Source organism: Protopterus annectens, chromosome 8.part0 (assembly GCF_019279795.1).
Source record: "Protopterus annectens isolate FY-2018-M chromosome 8.part0, PAN1.0, whole genome shotgun sequence".
Classification (NCBI taxonomy): domain Eukaryota; kingdom Metazoa; phylum Chordata; order Ceratodontiformes; family Protopteridae; genus Protopterus; species Protopterus annectens.
Window position 1 is genome coordinate 68,683,453 of NC_056741.1, and position 21,639 is coordinate 68,705,091.

At 39.0% G+C, this 21,639-nt stretch overlaps 1 protein-coding gene across 2 annotated transcripts in view; it reads right to left on the reverse strand.

The window, feature by feature from the left end:
* Positions 1 to 630: 630 nt before the first annotated feature.
* The window catches only part of PTPN6 (protein tyrosine phosphatase non-receptor type 6), a 1,172,112-nt gene continuing 1,151,103 nt past the window's right edge, over positions 631 to 21,639 (reverse strand). For both annotated transcript variants that reach the window (XM_044079623.1, XM_044079624.1), the window contains exon 16: positions 631 to 4,246. The gene's annotated coding sequence lies outside the window, so the exon portion shown is untranslated. The remainder of the gene's footprint in view (positions 4,247 to 21,639) is intronic.

Genomic DNA, 21,639 nt, shown 5'->3' on the forward strand with positions numbered 1-21,639 from the left:
TTTACCCAGATATTGTGTCAGGTCAACACTATTATTGTCTGTATATCAGTGGAAATAATCACCCAAAAGAGCATTTTTTTTAAAAATAGTTTATTTAAATTAAACATACAATAAGCATCAACACAACCTTGTTAAATTAAAACAGTAATCATATATGTATATGATATATATTCATTCTGTTTGGTAGTTTGAGTAGTTTGATAAAGCACAGACTTTTACTGCAGAAAGAACATTGATTGTAACTATGATGCTATTCAGATGACTCCCCATGTGGGGCTGCATAGGTTTTGGAGAAATGTTGGGGGGTGCAGCAGAAACAAACTTCAGCAAATGTTCTCCTGGAAGTGGTGAGGGACTAGCTGAAACAGTGCATGTGTGTGTGTGTGTGTGTGTGTGTGTGTGTGTGTGTGTGTGTGTGTGTGTGTGTGTGTGTGTGTGTGTGTGTGTGTGTGTGTGTGTGCGTGTGTGTGTGTGTGTGTGTGTGTGTGTGTGTGTGTGTGTGTGTGTGTGTGTGTGTGTGTGTGTGTGTGTGTGTGTGTGTGTGTGTGTGTGTGTGTGTGTGTGTGTGTGTGTGTGTGTGTGTGTATGTGTGTGTGTGTGTGTGTGTGTGTGTGTGTGTGTGTGTGTGTGTGTGTGTGTGTGTGTGTGTGTAAATATATACTCATTCAAACTGTCTGGAAGTGAGGATAAAATGAAAGCTCTACCTCAAAACATTGATAAACAAAAGCAGCATCTTTCCGTTTCTTTGTGGACAAGTAGATATTAGTGAAAGCATCTCAGAACGTCAGTACCTTCACTGATGGTTGGAACCTTAAGAGACCCACATTTACTGTAACAGAAATACAAACCATCATCACTTATGGAGTTATTCGGTGTCTTCACTAAATGTAAATAAAAGTGTATGCTACACTTCAGTAGTAGCCATCATCCCCCTTTATTTGAATGAATTTACTGTCGTAGTGACTAAGTTATTATTTTCTTACAGGACATTGCTTGTCTCCTTATAACTTGCTGTGGCATTCTAGGTAGCTGTGCTGCATATTATCATTTACTGGATTGTGAGAATTATAAAGACTTAGAAAAGATTAACAAAAACTAAAGAGGAAAACGCACAGCAGAACAAACAGAACAGGAAGAAGTATGTGAGAGAAGAATTAGGAATATACGTAGAAGTGATGCTTAGAAGATGGAGATTGGTGGATAACACACTAAAAGGTGTGGGGCAGAAAAAAAAGAAATGGGGACAATGAAGGGGGGATAGTGATAAAGGTGTACACAAGACAACAGGATAGAGGCATTTAAAATGCTTGCAAAAAAATGGAATGTGAAGAGAAGTGATGAAAATGAAATACAAATGAGTAATATAAAATGGTTATAAAAGGATAAACAAACTGACAGCTACAAAAAGGCTTGAAGGCATAAATATGAGAGCAGTCATAAAAAGGCAGAGACAGCAAATGCAAAAATATCATCTGCATATACGGAGCGAAGTGGAAATAATTAGCAGAGTATTGATGCTATGAGTTCATAATGAAATCCTTCCAATGGACGTAGGTTTGATCACATCATAGTCTATTTATATCCCAAGTGTCTCTAAGTAAGTCACTTAACCAGATCATATCTGAAAATCAGCACATGTGGCTAATGGATTTATGTGGTTTCTAACTAAATAAAATTGATAAGTGGCATTTTTTCTGTTTCTGAAGCATATTTTGGTGGTATACTAAATGTATGACTAGCAATATAAAACTAAGATCCAAGGTGAAACAAATAAAATCATGTTCTAGTATGTCTAGCTGGCCACTTGGAGCTTCCAGAAGGTACAGGGTGGTAACAATATTGGATATGATTTTCAGATTCATTTGACACCCATAGCAGAAAATTGATAACAGAGATGAGGAAATATTGAACAGCCTTTTTATGGGAAATAGAATGGATAAACAAGCAGGGAATAAATGTAGGTGAAAGAAGTTAGAGAAAAGCAGATCTTGAACGTAAACACTATTTAGCACTAATCCATTTCACTCAAGCAGATGTAACGGCATTTGGGATGTCTTTAGTTGGTGGTTTTGGCCATTTCATGTTCATCAGATGGACAGTACAGAGACCATCATTTGGGATTCTGAGGTGCTTTAAAGACTGACATGAAATTGCTACACATAGGGCAGCACAGTTGTGCAGTGGATACCATTTTTGTCTCACAGCAAGAGGTTCCTTAGTTCAGTTCTCACCTGGGTTGCTGTCTGTGTGGAGTCTGCATGTTCTCCCTTTGTTCACGTGGGTTTCCTCCACATTCCAAAGACATGCATAATTATTCAATTTTTTTTTATTTTTTAAGCAGGCTGAGGACTGTGTACTCTAAATTGGCTGTAGGTGTGAGTGCGCATGCAAGTTTGTAGTATGGAAGAACAACCATGACAGAGATGCAAGCTGGTGGTGTGCACCTTGGCTCTAACTGATTGTCACTGTTGAAGTGACACTCTGACCCCATGTGCAAAAATGGGAAAAAGGAGTGATAGATGGAAATAAAATAGATTGCTCTTGTGAGCCATTCTTTCAGATGGCCCTGTGTTTTAAGTGGTCACTATAAGTGACACTGCAGGTCACAATCGCCAGCCTGCTAAATGGAATAGATTAAGTTGATAGTTTAGCAAACAGTAATTATTCAATTTTTTTTTATTTTTTAAGCAGGCTGAGGACCATTCCTAAATGCAATCTGGGCCCAGATGACACATTCAGTCAAACTTCAGTACAAATACAGTAATACAGAAAATGTAGCAGAACAAACGTATTAAGGTCAGTCATTTAAGATTAAAAGGTACCAAAATGCGTTTTAGTATTTTAAAATGAGCACCGTCTACAAATCATAAAATGAAAACTTAATACAAGTTGCTGCAATAAATAGGGAATTACTTCTTAAAAGGCATGCATGCAATTGGTTAGTATTGAGAAAATTAAAACGTCACTGTGGACAAAGAAAAAAGACATTCTTCAATTGTACAATTGGAAAATGAAAGATGTAACTATGGAAGATCAAAGTTTAATTATAGTATGTAACAGGCTTTGAAAATTGATGATTGGAAATAAGAAAATCAACTGTCTTCAGTGTAAATGACCCCCTTTCACTCACCCTGCCCAAAACTGCCTCTATACTCCTTCAAAGCTGTCACTGGTACCACAGACTATCTTTGGTACAAAACTGACCTTTGTAAATTGAAACAAATTATGTTTTTCTGAGATCATGGATATGCAGTTAATAGCCAGACCTTGGAGGACACTAGCCCAGTTTCACACATCACTGTCTGTCAATGGACAGAGGATGATATACTCAAATGCTGGACTACAAAAAAACTCATTTATAGCTCATAGCCTTAAATCTCTGTGTTAAATGCCAGCAACATTTTTTTTCACAAGGGATTTGTTTTTTTTTTATTTCAATGCCTCCTTTATATGACAGTTCTTATCTCATTAACAGGTAGCAAATAGGTAGTCCAAAAGATAGTTATTTTGAACCCAACTGTATTTATGGTAAAACCAAATCTGCAGTGAGCCAAGACAATTCTTAAAATACATGTAAACCTTTCTGTACAAGTGCATCAAAAATGAAACCATAGACTTGAGATAAAGACATATTTTTTTAGGACAGTTGAAAAAAAAAAAAAAAAAAACACAGTGCCTACACTGAAAATCAAAACACATTGCGTAGTTACCAAATCTGTAGACCATGAAACCTGAAAGAAAACAGCCACACAATTCACAAACAAGCCTGTAAAATATATCATTCTTCAACCTCTTTGAAATGGAATATGTCAGACACAGGGCATCAGGAATGGAAGGACACACACCAGCTGTGTCAGTGCTGATGCGGAAGGTTGTTATAGATGATCCCTTTGCATTTACAACTTACATATCATTGTCTGAGTTGCAGAAGTTCAGAATCAAGTGAATAACATGAACACTCAAAAGCAGGCCATATTTGTACTCCCAAAAAAAAAAGATTCCAGACTTCATATCTCATTGGATTTCTTTGAAAACTAATATTAGTTTCTAAAGGTGCTGTAAGCAAATAAAGTTCCAGTAGAACAGGTGGTTAAGAAGAAAAGCAAGCATTATTCAATGACAGATGAACTCAGGTGGTAAAGTCCTAGTAATAACACAAAGGAGGGTCCAATGTCCATGGGTAGCTTCCAGGAGATCCAAGGTTCAATGCAGATCATATGAACTGGAAAGTAGGTCTTCTGAGACTCTATTAAAAGACAGAGAGACACTTTTAAAAAATACAATGTGATTTAACCTTTACATGACTGAATAATAAAGTGAGACTGAAAGAACAATCTGTCAGATACATTACATATTATAAAACTTAAACCCTGCCTACAACACCTAGCCTGTCCAATCCCCAGCCAATTAACATATTGCCAACTGCCTTTCACAATGTTGCCAATTGTATTTGACTATGGATACACTGTTTCTTCCTGCTATTTTCTCCACTTGACAACTGTCTTCCATCAGACCATATAATCCTGATTTCATATACTCTTCTTGAAATTACAGATATCTTTCTGTTCTGTTTTGTTCATAGGTTACTAGGCTAATGGCCCTAGAGCCCTTACAAGCCTAGCCATATTTATCTCCATTTGCCCCAATTGTCGGTAGTTAGTGAGTGAGGTTCTCAGAGGTAAGGGTCTGTGGTAGTTGATACTGACTTCCTCTGCCCAGAAGGGACATGAGCACCACCACAGGAGTGAATTTGCAGTCACTCATCCATTGATCTAGGTTGCATTTGAAGAGGGGGGAGGCTCGGTTTCATGTAAATTGGAAGCTTGTTCCAGAGAAGTGGCCATCTCTGGAAGATGTATCTATCTCTCCTGCATGACTTGTTCATGTCAGAGGCTAGGTTAAGATCCCTGGAGTGAGTGACCCTCCTGCAGTTTGATTTATAAATGTGTAGCATTTCCATCATGTCCAGATCAGAGACTGACCTGTAAGACAGGCACAGGTCACCCCTTAGCAACCTGTAAGAGACAGAATACAGTGACAGGGATTTCTGCATAATGCTTGTTTGTGTACCCTGTAATTTCTTGTCAAGAAACCTCTGCAGTCTCCCTAATTGTTGCAGGTGTCTGGTGAGGTAAATGAAAAAGGAATTTTGTGCTCAATTATTGGTCTGATGGGGCCTAGTATAATGAAATTATAACATCCTTAGATCTAGATGCAATGCCTTTATTTATAAAATGTGCCACATAGAAGGTTTCCTTACTACTGTGGATACATGGTGGTCAAAGTTCAGATTGCTATCAACCTGAGTACCCAGATCAGGTACCACTGGGCCTACACTTGGGGGTTTACTGTCCCACTGGGTCTACACTTGGGGGAGTACTGTCCCACTGAATCTACACTTGGGAGGTACTGTCCTACTGAGCCTACACTTGGGGGGTACTGTGTATAATGTAATTAGCAGGGATGTCAGCTTTTGTGGCTTTGGCAACAATCATTTGTTTGTGTTAACCTTGTCTGCAGTATATTAACATTGTTGGGGGACTCTGTGATTGCTATCAGTTTGCAATTGACAGCAACCTTGGTCAGCCACAAGCCTTCCAAGTTTGCCTGGACTTCTGAGAAATAAATTCTGAACAGTAATGGGACCAGCGCAGAACCCTGTGGTATGACACCGATGATTGGTCTTTTGCTAGAGGTGAAGTCACCCACTTTGACAGTATGTGTCCTGTTGGTGAGCCAGTTAAATACCCATTTGGTAACATAGGGGCTAATTCCCAATTGGGAGATTTTCTCTATAATACCTGAGTGTGGAATCATGTTAAATGCCTTGCCTAGGTCAAGATAAGTGGTATGCACTCTCTTTCCCTTGTCCAGGGCCTTGGTGACTTTCTCAAAGCCTGAACCATGTTTGACAGGCATGATCTACCTTTAACAAATCCGGATGGGGTTGTGCCAGAGTTTGGAGATTACCTATGTCCTTGTTATTAAGGTCCATAATGATTCTTTCCATGGCCTTGCAGATGAGGCTAGTCAAGTTTATGAGCCTATAATTGCCAGGGTCAGTTGATGGTCCTCTGTTGCTGTCCACCATTCCACCGGAACATAGCCAGTCCTCAGGCTGTGGTCAAACAGGGATCCAAGTGGGTCTGCTAGGTCATGTTTTAAGTTATTTACAAGGCAACCTGGGATGTTGCCTGGTCCCATTGATGCTGTGTTTTTGGCCTTGGAAAGCGCAGAGATGACCTGCTCTCTTGAGATAATAGGCTTTGGAATGGTGGCAGTTATACTGTGGTGGATGAGTGGAGGGCTCGGGGAGGGGGGTGAAGTTTGCTCCAATCTGTCAGCTAGCAGGTTGGCTATTACCTCCAGATGAATATGGGTGATGTCATTCACAACCAGTTCAGTGCATAGTAGGGCTGTATTTCCATTTAGATTTTGGACATAGTTAAAGAATACCTGGTGATTATCCTTAGCTAGGGAGGCTATTTGTACTTCATTATTAGCTTTGGAGGACTTGACAAGATTTCTTAAAACAAACAAATAAACAAACAAGCAAAAAATCTGTGACAATGACCCTTAACTTTTCTGCCATTTTTGTTTATTTTGCTGTTGCGAAAGAAGGCCATTTCTAAAACTCTCCAAATCAGTATGTTGTCAGTTTTCACAAAATACTTTAAAAATGCCTGGTCCCTCTTCAGGAGTATATATTGTAACATCTGTAACGTCTGTCAGGAAACTTAGGAAAAACTCAGACACTGTGCACATGTTGCTAGTATCAATGAGGGTTTTGCTGTGACTCCTTTCAAGAAAGAGGCATGCATTTTCTTTTTCTGAGCAGTGTATTATTTAAAGATATATACCAACACACCACAGTCCCTTACTCTAGTTATAAAATATATTTTATAAATATTATACGAGGTATCATGCGTTACTTTACATTCCTCACTTTGTTTTTAATTATCTTTAATTCAACACCAAATACATCAGGAGAGTTTTACATTCATTCACATCTTGACTAATATTCAATAGACATTTCAAAGAATATAACTTTTTAAACTTGTATATCATAATCCACTCTCAAGCTGTCCACGTATTTGTGTAATTCCTTTACTATCTCCCCAGGAATACATGGTGAAATATCTGGGATGTCTGTTAAAAACTCAAAGACACTGTGCACATGTTGCTATAGTATCAATACGTTTTTTGCTGTGACTGTCTTCAAGAAAAAGGTGTGCAACCCCTGTTGGTGAGATCTGAATTATTTAAAGCTATATACACCGATATACTACACTCCTTATCCTAATTATAAAATATATTTTATAAATATTGGGAGGTATCACACATTACTTTACAGAAATCATTTTGTTTTTAATTATCTTTACTTCAACTGCAAGCTCATCAGGGAATTTTTACATTAATTCACATTTTGGCAAATATTCAATAGACATTTCAAAAAATATGACTGTTTAGACTTTTATATCATAATCAATATTCAAGCTGACCATATATTTGTTTAATTCCTTTAGTCTAAACGCAGCATATGTATTAGGACAGTTATGTCTGGATTTTAGGTATTCTTTTCGGAACACTTGTGGTTGCCTGAATACTGTACAGGGACGCTTTTCTCTGGAGTGAGTACACTCTCACATCCCTCTAGTGTATCTTTGTATTTCTGCACTTTGTTACTTTGTATCAGACTCTCTGCAATAGACATTCTTTTTTTTTGCTCCCCTTGAGACATCATATGACCAGTCCACATCCACACTAGGTCAACCAGCTTCTCTCCTACCCCCCCCCCAGACATGGTCTGGTATCAATGGGGCCAGTCATGGATCCTAAGGGCATCCTGGGGGCTCTTTTGTATCCTCTTCTGTCCTGGGGTATTTTGGCGTATACAATACCTACTTCCCTGCCCCACCTTCCATGCTCATTGCTTACATTTGAGGCAACTCCCCTCTTTGAGCCATGCCTCCACTAAGGTAGCATCATCAATGAATGCCCTCCCACCAATGATGGGCAATCCCATCCTACTCTGTAGATCACATGAACTGGAAAGTAGGTCTTCTGAAACTGTATTAAAGACAGACAGACATTTTTAAAAAATATAGCACTATTTAACCTTTCTGTGACTGAATAATAATGTGAGATTAAAAGAACAATCTGTCCGGGGCAACAAATCTTATAAATCTTATACCTTGCCTCCTATACCTAGCCTGTCCAAACCTCTCCAACTTAATATATTAACAACTGCAATTCACCTTGTTGTCAATTGTATTTCACTGTACACTTTGTTATTGCCGTTTTCTTCCCAAGTTGTCTTCCATCAAACCATATAATCCTGGTTTATCCCTCTATGCCCAGCAGAGAGGCTTAGACAAGACAATTTTATCATAAAGGGATGCTTTGATTCGGTTTGTTCAACTGACAACCTTCTTCTTGAATCATTTAACATCTTGGTTCAGTTGTTTGTCTAATTCCTGCTGCTTCAGGCTGATGATTCTGAACCTTCTTAGGATACTGGATTCTTACTCTGTCTGAGAATCTTCTGGAGTACAATCAGCACACTAACTCAGTGGTTAGGATGTCTGCCTTAAATCTCCAAGGTTCAAGACTCAGATTTGACCTCTGATTATTCTGTGTGGCATTTACATGTTCACTCTGCATCTGTGTGACCATTCGTTAGGTAATCTGGGTTCCTCCAATTTACCAAAAAATTTCTGGTTGACTGGCTAAACCAAAGTGTCCATTCATATTGCATTTTGATTGACCTTGAGGTTGGGTCATGGTAGAAAAGGGCCCATTTTTCTTACCTCGTTCACAAGTAAATAAAGTGCTTGTCTTAGTAATATTTCTGCCTTTGTTGATTATTTTTTCTAGCATTTCTTTTACCTTGGATTGATTTCTTTTTTGCACATGCCCTCCTTCCACCATCAAGCCTCTCCCTCTGTTCAAATGGTTATTGTGTTCTTCCTGAGATGATAGACCTATGGCCCATTTGTTCCCCTGGAAGTGAGGTTTGAGCCTTCGAAGAGTGGTACCATCATCCTTGTGAGGGACTGGAGTTCTTCATAGGTTCATAGGTGTTTGCTGGCTAGGAATCACTGGGGCATTTTTAGTCCAGCCATGCATCCCAAACCTCTGACAAGTTCTGGTACCCCTGATAAGTGTAAGCAGAGGCCTGGGAGATGAATCATTAACAGGCTTCCTGTGTCCATTAGAATGCAAGGGCCAAACCAGGGATGAATTTCCTGTTTTCCATCCAGTTGTCCAAGTTACACTTGAATTGGGTTAGAGAGGAACTCAGCTTTATGTGGATGGGGAGCCTGTTCCAGCGATGTGGTAGTCTCTGGGATATACACCTGTCTCCCCAGCATGTCCTGTTTATATCACAGGCAATGTTTAAGTCTTTAGAATGGGTAATTCTGCTGTTGTTTGCTTTGCTGATGTGAAGGCAGTCCATCAGTGAGGGGTCCAATGAAACCTTGTATGTCAGGCATAGGTCTCTCCTCAACAGCTCATAGGAAACAGAATACATGGATAGAGCTTTGAAGCAGTCTGCACAGGACATGTTATTTGTACCCTGTATTCTTTTAGTGAGAAATGTATGTGGATATTCCAGTTGCTGGATGCTATTAGTTATTTACATATCAAAGGTAGCATTATACACAATGATAGGTATGGTAAATAATGAATACAGTGGAATAATGACCTCATTGGACCTATACACCATACATATGTGTATAAGTTACACAACATAGAATGAAATCCTCACTAATGTAGACACGTGATGGCTGAAGGGTACATTACTGTCTGTATGTGTCCCCAAGTCCTGACTAGTGGATTGACTTTGAGGAGTGTGTTATCAATATGGCAGTTACCAGGTGTGGCCAACTTCCCAAAAGATACTATTTTGCATTTCTTGATATTTAGTATTTGTCTGTGACAGCTCTTTTTGGAGAACATTAGTGCTGGTGGCAGATTCTATGACAGCTCCTAATTGGCAGTTGTCTGCAAATTTGGTCAGACAGAGGCCATTGACATTGGCCTTGACTTCAGAGAAGTAGATCCCAAAAAGGAGCAGGCCCCAAACTGATACCTGAAGGACTCCACTGGCTATCTTCCAGATGACATAAGGGTTTATACATAACTTCTTGAGCTTGTCAACAATAACTGAGTGGGGTATTACATCAAATGTCTTAGCCAGATCAAGGTAGGTTGTGCGAACCATTTTGCCCTCATCCTTTGCTTTGATAAACTTCTCAATGAAGTCTACTAGGTTAAGTAGGTATGACCTGCCCTTGATGAAACAAAACTGGGTTGGGTTCAGTGTCCAGAGATTTCCTATGTAATTATTGATCATTTCCATGGTAATTCTTTCCATGGTTTTGCATATGAGACTAAATAGACTTGGGCCTGCAATTTCTCAGGTCCACAGATGGCCTACCTTTGTGCAGAGGGATAACGGTCGCTATTCTTCATTTGTATGGCATGAAACCTATTTGGAAGCTACAGTTAAAGGTTAAATATTGATTCTAAAGGGCCTAATATGCCATGTTTTATGATATTTAGAAAGAAGCCAGGGATACTGTCTGGGTCCACTGATGCAGTGTTCTTGGCCTTAGACAGAGCACTGAGGACCTGCTACCTATTGATAGTTAAGGGGGTTATACTTGATGGCATTTCCTGAGAGAAGGCTGGGCTGGTGGAGAAAAAGTGAAGTTAAAGCTGAATTTGTTTGCCAGTAGGTTTCTATATCTTATGGCTCAGTGTACATGGCCCTTTTAACAAATAATTGGGCATTTCCTTCAAGGTTGAGAACGTAGCTAAAGAATGCCTTGTGGTTGTCCTTGGCCTGTGAAGCCACACTTACCTTTTACATCCTTGCACTGCTGGTATTCTGCTCATGGCTTTAAACCATTTCTCAGTGACTGCACTGATGTCAGCATTCTTTAGTGTGATGAAAGCTTGTAGGGAGTGGAGCTTCTTGTTTAGACTCTAATACCTTTGGATTTTCATGGTACTGATTTCCTACGTTAGAAAGATTGTTAGTTTGGCATTGCCTAAAAAAGGCTCTCTGAGGAAGGACAATGTTTTAGCTAATATTCAAAAGCATGGAGGGGAGAGGTACAGACTATCCCTGGCAAAACAGTGTGGTTTGTTGGCTATCTCCTTCTATGTTGACAAATATTGAACACCCTTAAAATGACACTAGAAACTAATCCAATTATTAAAGTCAGACATCTTCTGTTTGTATTGTGTTACTGGGTCTATATTACAGTGTCGAAAGATGAAGTAACCGAACATGTTGTTATTGACACATAAATATCGACCTTAGCAAATGCCGAATGGCCACGTCAAGGAATTTTTCCCCAGTGGAAAAAATCGCTTGGTCAAAAACGCTCAAACCAAACTTTCAAACCCTATATAGTGGGTGACTTCACACACCCCCACACACACCCACTGATGTGGGGGGCTCTGCTCCCTTACCCTCCTAAGTATACTAAATCCGAGATCGCACTACAGTGGGGAAAAGGGCCAATCCCCAATGACAGCCAAGGGAATATTTCCCCTAGGAAAATTCACTGACATGGCTGTTCAGCAAATGCAGAGGTCGATATTTATGTGACGATAAAGACATGTTCAGTTATTTTGTCTTTCTACACCATAATATAGACCCATGTCATCATCCTTGGAGAAGGTAGAATGCTATTCAATACTAGGTTCACACCTGCCTCAGACATGTATTCAAGAGCTGCATCAGGTGTCTCTTCATATAGTCTAGGGAGATCTGTCTCAGGTCATCTACCCCCACATAGACTATGACTGAGTCATGCTGGTACTTGTGGTCCAATGACCTGAGTGGTCTATCTTTGTCCATCAAAAAGAAATTACAGTGAATGGTTAATACTCAAAACATTAAACAGAGAAAGTATAACATAGGAAAAAAAGCTTAACAGAGAAAAATAATTCATCGAATGGCCATAGTTGGCCAACATTGTGAATGTAACCTTTGCCCTTCACACCCCACTAAATATATATATATATATATATATATATATATATATATATATATATATATATATATATATATATACCAACTCCAAGATCACACTACAGTGGGGAATACAAGAAATTTAAAAATAGGTTTCCTTTTCTTACCTTATCCATCATGGCACTTCCTCGTTGTTGGCCAACTATGGCCATTCGATAAATTATTTTTCACTGTTAAGCATGTTTAGTACGTTAAAGTTTCGCTGTTTAATGTTCAATTATTAGCCGTTCACTGTATTTTTTTTTCAACATGCTAACATAGACCCGACCTGATCGCGTGCATAATGTGATAGATCCTGTCTCCTGATAAGCAACTAACTGTGACTTTCTCCTTACTCATCCTGGTGAGAGGGACATCAGTGTGTCTCACAATGGAGGTCACAATGACCAAAATGTTGGATTCTAAAGTGCTATGCCTTATCAGCTTAGTAGTAAAGACTCCATGAGATGTGGTTGTATGTGTTGATGATGTTGTCTTGAAAGAATGCATTTGGGGCTGATATGGACATCTGTTATGTGTGCTTTGTCTAATAAGTCTTTGGGGCTTAGGAAGGTTACAGTTAAGTGTCTCAGCAAACGTGGGTTTATGTGTCTGTTTTGTGATGTGCATGATGGGTGCAGTGTGTGTGATGGGTGCAGTATGTGTGATGTGCATGATGGGTGCAGTGTGTGTGATGTGCATGATGGGTTCAGTGTGTGTGTGATGGGGTGATAGGTGCAGTGTGTGTGATGGGGTGATGGGTGCAGTGTGTGTGATGTGTATGATGGGTGCAGTGTGTGTGATGGGGTGATGGGTTCAGTGTGTGTGATGTGCATGATGGGTGCAGTGTGTGTGATGGGGTGATGGGTGCAGTGTGTGTGATGTGCATGATGGGTGCAGCATGTGTGATGGGGTGAAGGGTGCAGTGTGTGTGATGGGGTGATAGGTGCAGTGTGTGTGATGGGGTGATGGGTGCAGTGTGTGTGATGGGGTGATGGGTGCAGTGTGTGTGATGTGCATGATGGGAGCAGTGTGTGTGATGGGGTGATGGGTGCAGTGTGTGTGATGTGCATGATGGGTGCAGTGTGTGTGATGGGGTGATAGGTGCAGTGTGTATGATGGGGTGATGGGTGCAGTGTGTGTGATGGGGTGATGGGTGCAGTGTGTGTGATGTGCATGATGGGTGCAGTGTGTGTGATAGGGTGATAGGTGCAGTGTGTGTGTGTGATGGGGTGATGGGTGCAGTGTGTGTGATGTGCATGATGGGTGCAGTGTGTGTGATGGGGTGATGGGTGCAGTGTGTGTAATGTGCATGATGGGTGCAATGTGTGATGGGGTGATGGGTGCAGTGTGTGTGATGGGTGCAATGTGTGATGGGGTGATGGGTGCAATGTGTGTGATGTGCATGATGGGCTCAGTGTGTGTGATGGGTGCAGCATGTGCATTGGGGTGATGGGTGCAGTGTATGTGATGCGCATGATGGGTGCAGTGTGTGATGTGCATGATGGGTGCAGTGTGTGTGATGGGGTGATAGGTGCAGTGTGTGTGATGGGGTGATGGGTGCAGTGTGTGGGATGTGCATGATGGGTACAGTGTGTGTGATGTGCATGATGGGTGCAGTGTGTGTGATGGGTGCAATGTGTGATAGGTGCAGCTTGTGTGATGTGCATGATGGGTGCAGCATGTGTGATGGGGTGATGGGTGCAGTGTTTGTGATGGGTGCAATGTGTGATAGGTGCAGCATGTGTGATGGGGTGATGGGTGCAGCATGTGTGATGGGGTGATGGGTGCAGTGTGTGTGATGGGTGCAATGTGTGATAGGTGCAGCATGTGTGACGGGGTGATGGGTTCAGTGTTTGTGATGGGTGCAGTGTGTGTGATGGGTGCAGCATGTGTGATGGGGTGATGGGTGCAGTGTGTGTGATGGGTGCAATGTGTGATAGGTGCAGCATGTGTGATGGGGTGATGGGTTCAGTGTGTGTGATGGGTGCAATGTGTGATAGGTGCAGCATGTGTGATGGGGTGATGGGTGCAGTGTGTGTGATGGGTGCAATGTGTGATAGGTACAGCATGTGTGACGGGGTGATGGGTGCAGTGTGTGTACTACTGACAACCTGATTGATATTAGAAGTGCTTTTATGTGAGAGTTTTGCCTCTACTGACATTGTGTAAATACATCTCTCACATACCATATCAGTTTGTTTGAGAATTAGCTGGTTGTCAGTGATTATGAGGCAATTTCTAAATTGTCTCAAGATGTCCATATCCTCCAAACTGGCAACAGAAATAGTTGGAATGTTCATATCCATGGTAATAAGTCCTTTTTTGATGTGAGAATATAGAATAAAGTTAGGAGTATCTGGGTCGCAACTTTAGGGAGCAGTGCTTGTTACTACATGAACTAGTTGCCCTGTGCACTAGTTATTTGTGAAATTTTAAGGGTACTTTTACAGGGAAAATGTCATCTCCAGATGACTGCATCTATACAAGGCACAGCCAAACATTTGAGGGAAATCACTGTAGTAGATCCTGAAGATTTATAGGTGATTTATTTAGGGAGATATTCTGAAGTTAGGTTAGACAGTAGATAAACAAGCAGCCCTTACTGAAAATAAAGAATTAGCTTTGTCAAGAATGATGAATCAGGGGGATTCACCTAATTGGCTACTACCTGGCTACTAGTAGTGCTTCACACTGCTGGGATATAGTGCCCCTTTGCTTCTTCTCTCACCAGAAAGAAAACAATAGCACCAATCCTAAAATGAGAAGCAGACCATAGTCTCTTTGGTGATCAGCAGTCATATATATATATATATATATATATATATATATATATATGATGGCATCAAAAATATTAATGCTCTATTAGTACGTTTATGCACGTTATAATTTTTTCTTTAATCTTCTGACCATCGGTAACAGAGATGGAGAAAAATTAAGACTCTCCAAAGAAGTATTCCTGTATTCCAAAAATTGCAACATTTCAAACCCCATAGCTGTTGCCAGTCCTCTTTTCAACAAGGTTCTTTGCTGTCGAGTAGCTGCCTCTACCTGTATATCACATAATGAGTATCTTTGACTTGTAATTTCATACTTGAACCCCCCTTCATGCTCTGGAACTGTGGACCATTGGCTAATACCAGAACATCAGGTGCACTTTGCTTTGAGAAGAAATACCTCAAGTCACTTATCACACAACCGTCTGTAGCACCTTTTATTTAATCTCTTGCCATTGAATATAGTGATGTGGTGCCTCTTTATTCTTTGATTTCACAGCCTCGGATCTTTCAAATTTGCAAATGAAAGCATCTTGTCTTTCTGTTTTGCCTGAATGATATGCACTTTCTTTGAAATACTTTTTCTTTTATACATCTTCACAAAATTATTCTTTCTGACACTGATTCTGTAATACTCATTAGACGCTGGCCACTTCTTCTCCTGGGGCTCACAGCTGCATATATTTGAGGTTAAATCGCCCCTGTTCGGTATTGTCTGCGCACCCTGTGACTTTCTTTTTCATTGCCATTATTGTTACATTTTGATACATTTCATTTTTAATTTAATTGAATGAAATTCTTACCTCCCAGAGGAAGTAACATCCTTGACCTGGTTATTACTAACATGGGCGACCATTGCTCAACACCAATAGTGAATTCCTCCCTGGTTAGATCCGACCACAAACTAATCAACATGGACATCTACAGCTCACCTACACCACCAACAAAGGTAAACACCATGAAAAACTTCTCCAAATCTGACTTTGGGCTCCTAAAACAGAGGTGGCTAACTTCACGGTACCCGTGCAAATGGAAAATATGTGCATGACTGCCGAATCATACACCAATGCACTGTACAAACACTTACATAAATGCATGGAACTAGCCATACCTAACAGAACCAAGACACTCTCCTCCAAAAAAAGGAAGCCAAACTGGTGGTCTCCTGCCATTAACAAACTCTGGAACAGAAGGAAGAAACTGTTGCAGAAAAAGGTGAAGTCCCAGGATTGGAAAAATTCCCTTATTAGCCTCAACAAAAAGTTGAGATCCCTCATCAAAACTCTAAAGCTAGCTATGAAGGCAGAATTGCGGCAGACACTAAAAACAACAACAAAGCCTTCTACAGTTTTATCAAGAACCTCCACTGCAATAACCAGATTTGCTCTGAGTTACTGCACAATGGTACCTCCTATACTGAGCCAACAGATATTGCCAACATACTGGCTGACAGATTCAGTGCCAACTTTACCCCCCCCAAAGGACCAATCACAATACCAGAAGAATGCCATGCACCCAGCATTACTGCAGCACAGGTTAAAGCTGCATTGTCCAAGGCCAGGAATACAGCTTCCATGGGACCCAACAATATTCCTGTCTGTGTTCTATATGAACTACAAAGTGAACTGGCACCACACCTGTGTGCCCTGTTCAATCACAGCCTCACTTCAGGCTTTGTCCCTACAGAATGGTGCACTGCTACAGTCATCCCTTTCCATAAAGGGGGATTGACTGCAGACCCTGTGAATTATCACCCCATTAGCCTGATGGGTCTGATATGTAAGGCTATGGAGCTGCATCATCATGGACCTAATTAACAAGGATATAGGGAATCTCCAAACTCTGGATCCCACACAGTTTGGTTTTGTGAAGGGTAGATCATGCCTGCTCAACCTGGTTAACTTCTTTGAGTCAGTCACCAGAGCTGTGGATGAGGGCAAGGCAGTTCATACAGTCTACCTCAATCTGGCCAAGGCCTTTGATACCATTCCTCACTCAGGAACTATTGATAAACTCACCAAACTAGGCATCAACCCCTATATCACTAGGTGGGTTGCAAATTGCCTCACAGATAGAACCCCCAGTGTGAAAGTAGCAGACTCCAAGTCACACTGCCAACCAGTCACGAGTGGAGTCCCAGAGGGATCAGTTCTGGGTCCTCTCCTGTTTGGCATCTACTTCTCAGAAGTCAAGGCCAACATGGAGGAACTCTAGCTGACCAAGTTCACTGATAATTGCAAGCTGGGAGCCATTATTTACTCCCCAAGTGATGTAGACATCCTACAGAAAGGCTTCACTGAGAGCAACGACTGGTGTCGAAACTATGGCCTTAAGCTTAATGCCAAAAAAATGCATCATCATTTCCTTTGGGAAAAACTCAAATCCCACTAGACCACCACATTGCTACTGTGGTCAGAAAGTCCTTCTATGTGGCACATCTCATTACCAAGGGTTTTGCATCCAGGAAGGAAGAGGTCATCATCTCTCTCTACTCTTCCCTCATTAGACCAGTCATTGAGTATAATGCCCTATTTGGCATGTACCTCACTAGACACATGCAACAGCTGGAAAGGCCAGACAAGTACCTCATGAAGAGGATCCTAGGCCTTAAACACATGTCCTACATGGACAGACAAAAAACTTCAGCTATTCTTTGTCTCATATCGTCTATTAAGAGGTGATCTCTGCTTAACTTATAAAGTCATGTCTGACCTAGCCCTGTTAGAAATGTTACACCTAAATAAAGCCCAATACCTCCACACCACACACTCCAGGGATCTTAATCTCATTACCACAATCAGCAGAACATGCTGGAAGGACAGGTTCATAACCCTGAGACTGCCCATGGTCTGCAATAGATTCCCATACATGATAAGCAGAGCACCTCACTGGCCCTTTTCAAGAGAAATCTTGATGAATGGATGGGAAATAGAAAGTTCAACCCAGGGATCACTCTAGCGGCTCTACTTGATAGAGGCACTGGGAACTGATGGTGGCATGATGCCAGGGCACTTCTATGGGATAGGCTTGTAAAAGCTCCAGGGTCTTTAGTCTAGTACACACCTATGAACCTATGAACCTTACCCACACATCCATTTTCATATAGACACTTTTAAATCTTTTTAAACTTATTTTTATTAAAAGTCTACATAGATTTATCTATATAAATTGTCAACATGGTAATCAGAAAATTAAGTACATTAGACATATTTACAGTATTACAATCATTCACAGTACATGATACATATGCATAATATTAGAGTATGATATTCATCATCATAAAACGTTATCAATGGGTATCGAATAAACTGCCGGAATGTTGAACTTGATCAGTTCTTCAGCAAAGAACATGGCTTCATGTTACTTGCAAATCAGAAGAAAGGAACTGTTCCAAACGAACAGATTATAAAATTATAAAGCTGAAAAAACTTTATAATCTAGGTAAATTATACAACTGATTATAATACCTGAAAGAATAACATTTCCTACTGTTAAAATAAATAAACAAATAAATACACAAATATTTTATATACAGATATACTAGATATAAACCTATCTCTCTCTCTCTCTCTCTCTCTCTATATATATATATATATATATATATATATATATATATATATATATACATACACACACACACACACACACACACACACACACACACACACACACACATGCACGCACATGCACGCACACACACACACACACACACACATATACAGACAGAACCGATAACCAATTCTGTGTCACAAAAATGCCCATGACAATACTGAACATATTATGCAACAGTCTCTTCACTATATTACTCAGTGGTTTTACCAAGAAACAAGTGATACCATTTACAACTACGGATACTGGAGATAAAGCGACTTTATAAAAAAAAAAAAAATTAACATGTACAACCAAATATTCAGAATGAGTTTCTAAGAAATTTGTAACTGTGCTGTTATTACATACTGAGTGATATGGATAAGATAATTTATAGAATTCTGTAAGTTTATGCAAATATGAATAAGCATTAATGCACATAACCTGTTGCAGAACAAGTTTTGAGTAAGGCCATTATTTAAAGGTATCTTGGCAAATTAATTGACAGGAAATATATGCATTCCTTTTAGAAGAGAACTTTAGTAGTTGGACTTCAGAGTAATGTTTAGCATTTATAATGGATCTATAAGATGTGAGACAATTTTTTTCTCTCTATAGTTCATGCAAGATGAAATGAGTTTATATCTATTTTTTTTATGTATTTGAGAAGTGAATTTAGTTTTAGTGTGGCAATTCTGATTAAGTTAGAAGATTTTAAGCAGAAACTTTTAAGTTCCACTTCAAAGCATATCACTGTAAAAGATTATCTTATGTTCCACTAAATGGGAGCACACTACACATAAACTACCATAAGAAATTGTTCAGCTTGAAATGGCTCCTTATTTATTTTGATATTTGGGTTACTAGAAAGGAACGTGTTAGATATTTTATTTTTAAGAGTAAAAAGTAAAAATATTGGATACATAATTTCAAATAAGAAAGTAATAAAGTAACAAGCCTTGTTGCAATGGTTTCATAGTGTCCTGAAATAGCAAATATTTTATAATTTTAGATTAAAACTATCTGAAGTTTGTATATAACAATTACAATGAAAATAAACTTAAATGTGGTTTGAATAAACCCAGCTGTTTTAATCCTCTATTTAATACTTCATTATGACCTGAATTGGAGGCTTTTCAGAGCATTATGGAAAAACTGCTGAGAGACTTATTAATGATAAAACTTGTCAACAAATTGTTTAATTTAAATAAAGATGAATAGCTTGCATTAAATAGAATAAAAATGATAATGATATTGTGATATTAAAAGCTGACAAGGGCAATTCTTTACTTGTTTCCGACAAAGATGTTTATATAGAAAGTATGAATGTTATGTTACAGGATGAAAACTATTATAAAAAAGTGACTTTTAATTTTATTAAAAAATCTTATAGCTTCATAGATTCACTACTAGAGGAGTGGTTATGTGATGGCAGGACTGAAGCTAAAGAAGCAAGCTTTTTATCTAAGAATAACCACAGAATCAGTAAGATCTTTCGCCTGCCTAAAGTGCATAAAGTCTTAGATTACCCACTGCTGAGGTCTATTGTTGCCAGGGGGGGTAGCAAGACAGAGGCTATGGCCATATTTATTGAGAAAAAGTTACAAAAGGTAGTAGAAACTAGCAAAACCTAGATATGTGACACTTTTGCCTTAACAAAAATCATTAAGGAAATTGAGGTATGAGAATCTGATTATTTGGTTACTATGGGCATTAAGTCCTTGTTTACTGTAATACCAAAAACTGTTGATGTTGAGCATGTTAGAATGGAATTATTAATCTCTAAGCTCTATGATGCAGATGAAGTTTCATTGATTTTTAGAAATTTTGGATGTTGTATTGTCATATCATTTTTTTTAATTCAACGGTTCTTTTTATCAATAAACAAATGGCATTGCTATGGGGACCACTATGGCCCCTATTTATGCCCATTTATTTACGACAGCTTGGGCAAAGCAATATATTATGAGAAATGAACATTATTGCCATGTTTTATATTATGGCCGTTTTATTGATGACCTCTTTCTTATTTGGAGAGGTGATCAAGATGGGTTGTTGTGTTTTCTAAGTGACGTTAATAATGCTTGTGAATATTTGCATTTTACTTTTAGTTATAATTTAAAGGATATTCACTTTTTATATGTTGACGTCTATAAAGAAGGAAAGGAGCTTTTACAAAAATTTATAAAAAGAAAATTCAAAATAATACTTATTTAGAGTATGGTAGTATGCACCCCATGAACATGAAGTATAATATTGTTAAAGTGCAATTGAAAAAGATTAGTGATTTAACAGACTGTGATGATTTATTCCTTGAAGAAGGTACAGGCCTGTGTGATAAATTTATGGTTAGGGGCTATCCTGAGGACATTGTTAAAGAAACATTCAATGAAATTAAGCAGAACAGGATAAAATAAACAAACAGAACAATACTACCAGACATTATCAACAACAAAAAAACAATAATTATGAGACTGTGATGGTTGTCCCATATTCACTAGATGGCAAGCAAATCAAACATTTGTTAAGAGATAATTAGAAAATCCTAAGTAGCTTCCCTGATGTTAGAAAAGTGGTAGGTGATGTCCCCACTTTTATAAATAAAAAAAGATATAATTTTAAAAATATTTTTCAAGATAAAATAAAATATTTTGGTAAAGAGAAAGAAATGGTTTGGACATGTTTAAACTCTAGTTATTGTAAGTTTTTTATTTAAGGGTCTAGTGGAAATTTATGCCAGCAACACTAGAATCAAAGTGTTGAGCACTAATGTTTGTAAATTTGTAGTGTATTTATCTCTTTGTTCTGGGTGTCCCTCATACTATATTGGTAGAACTACTAGGGAGTTTTATAGGAGAATACATAAGCATCTTTATGCTATTAAAAAGGGGGACAGCACTAGCACATGGGGGTAAACATTATAGTACTACTAAATGTAAATGGGTGCCTAGATTTCTAGTGCTGGATAAGGTACTGGGTTTTGACAATAGACTTGAAACAGAAGAAGAATTATATTGGAGGGAATACTGCTGGATAGTTTAACTGAATGCAAGTATTACCCCTGGCCATAGTGATAAAGAAAATTTTAAAATGTATTTAAAAAGAAAAAGGATAAAACATTAAATACTGTTATTATATGTATGCAAGTATTTACAGATTTTTACCATTGTGTTTTTTTAATTGTACTTGAATTGGAGCTTACAAAGATGTCTTTAAATTGTGCATTTGCATTAATTGAGCAAT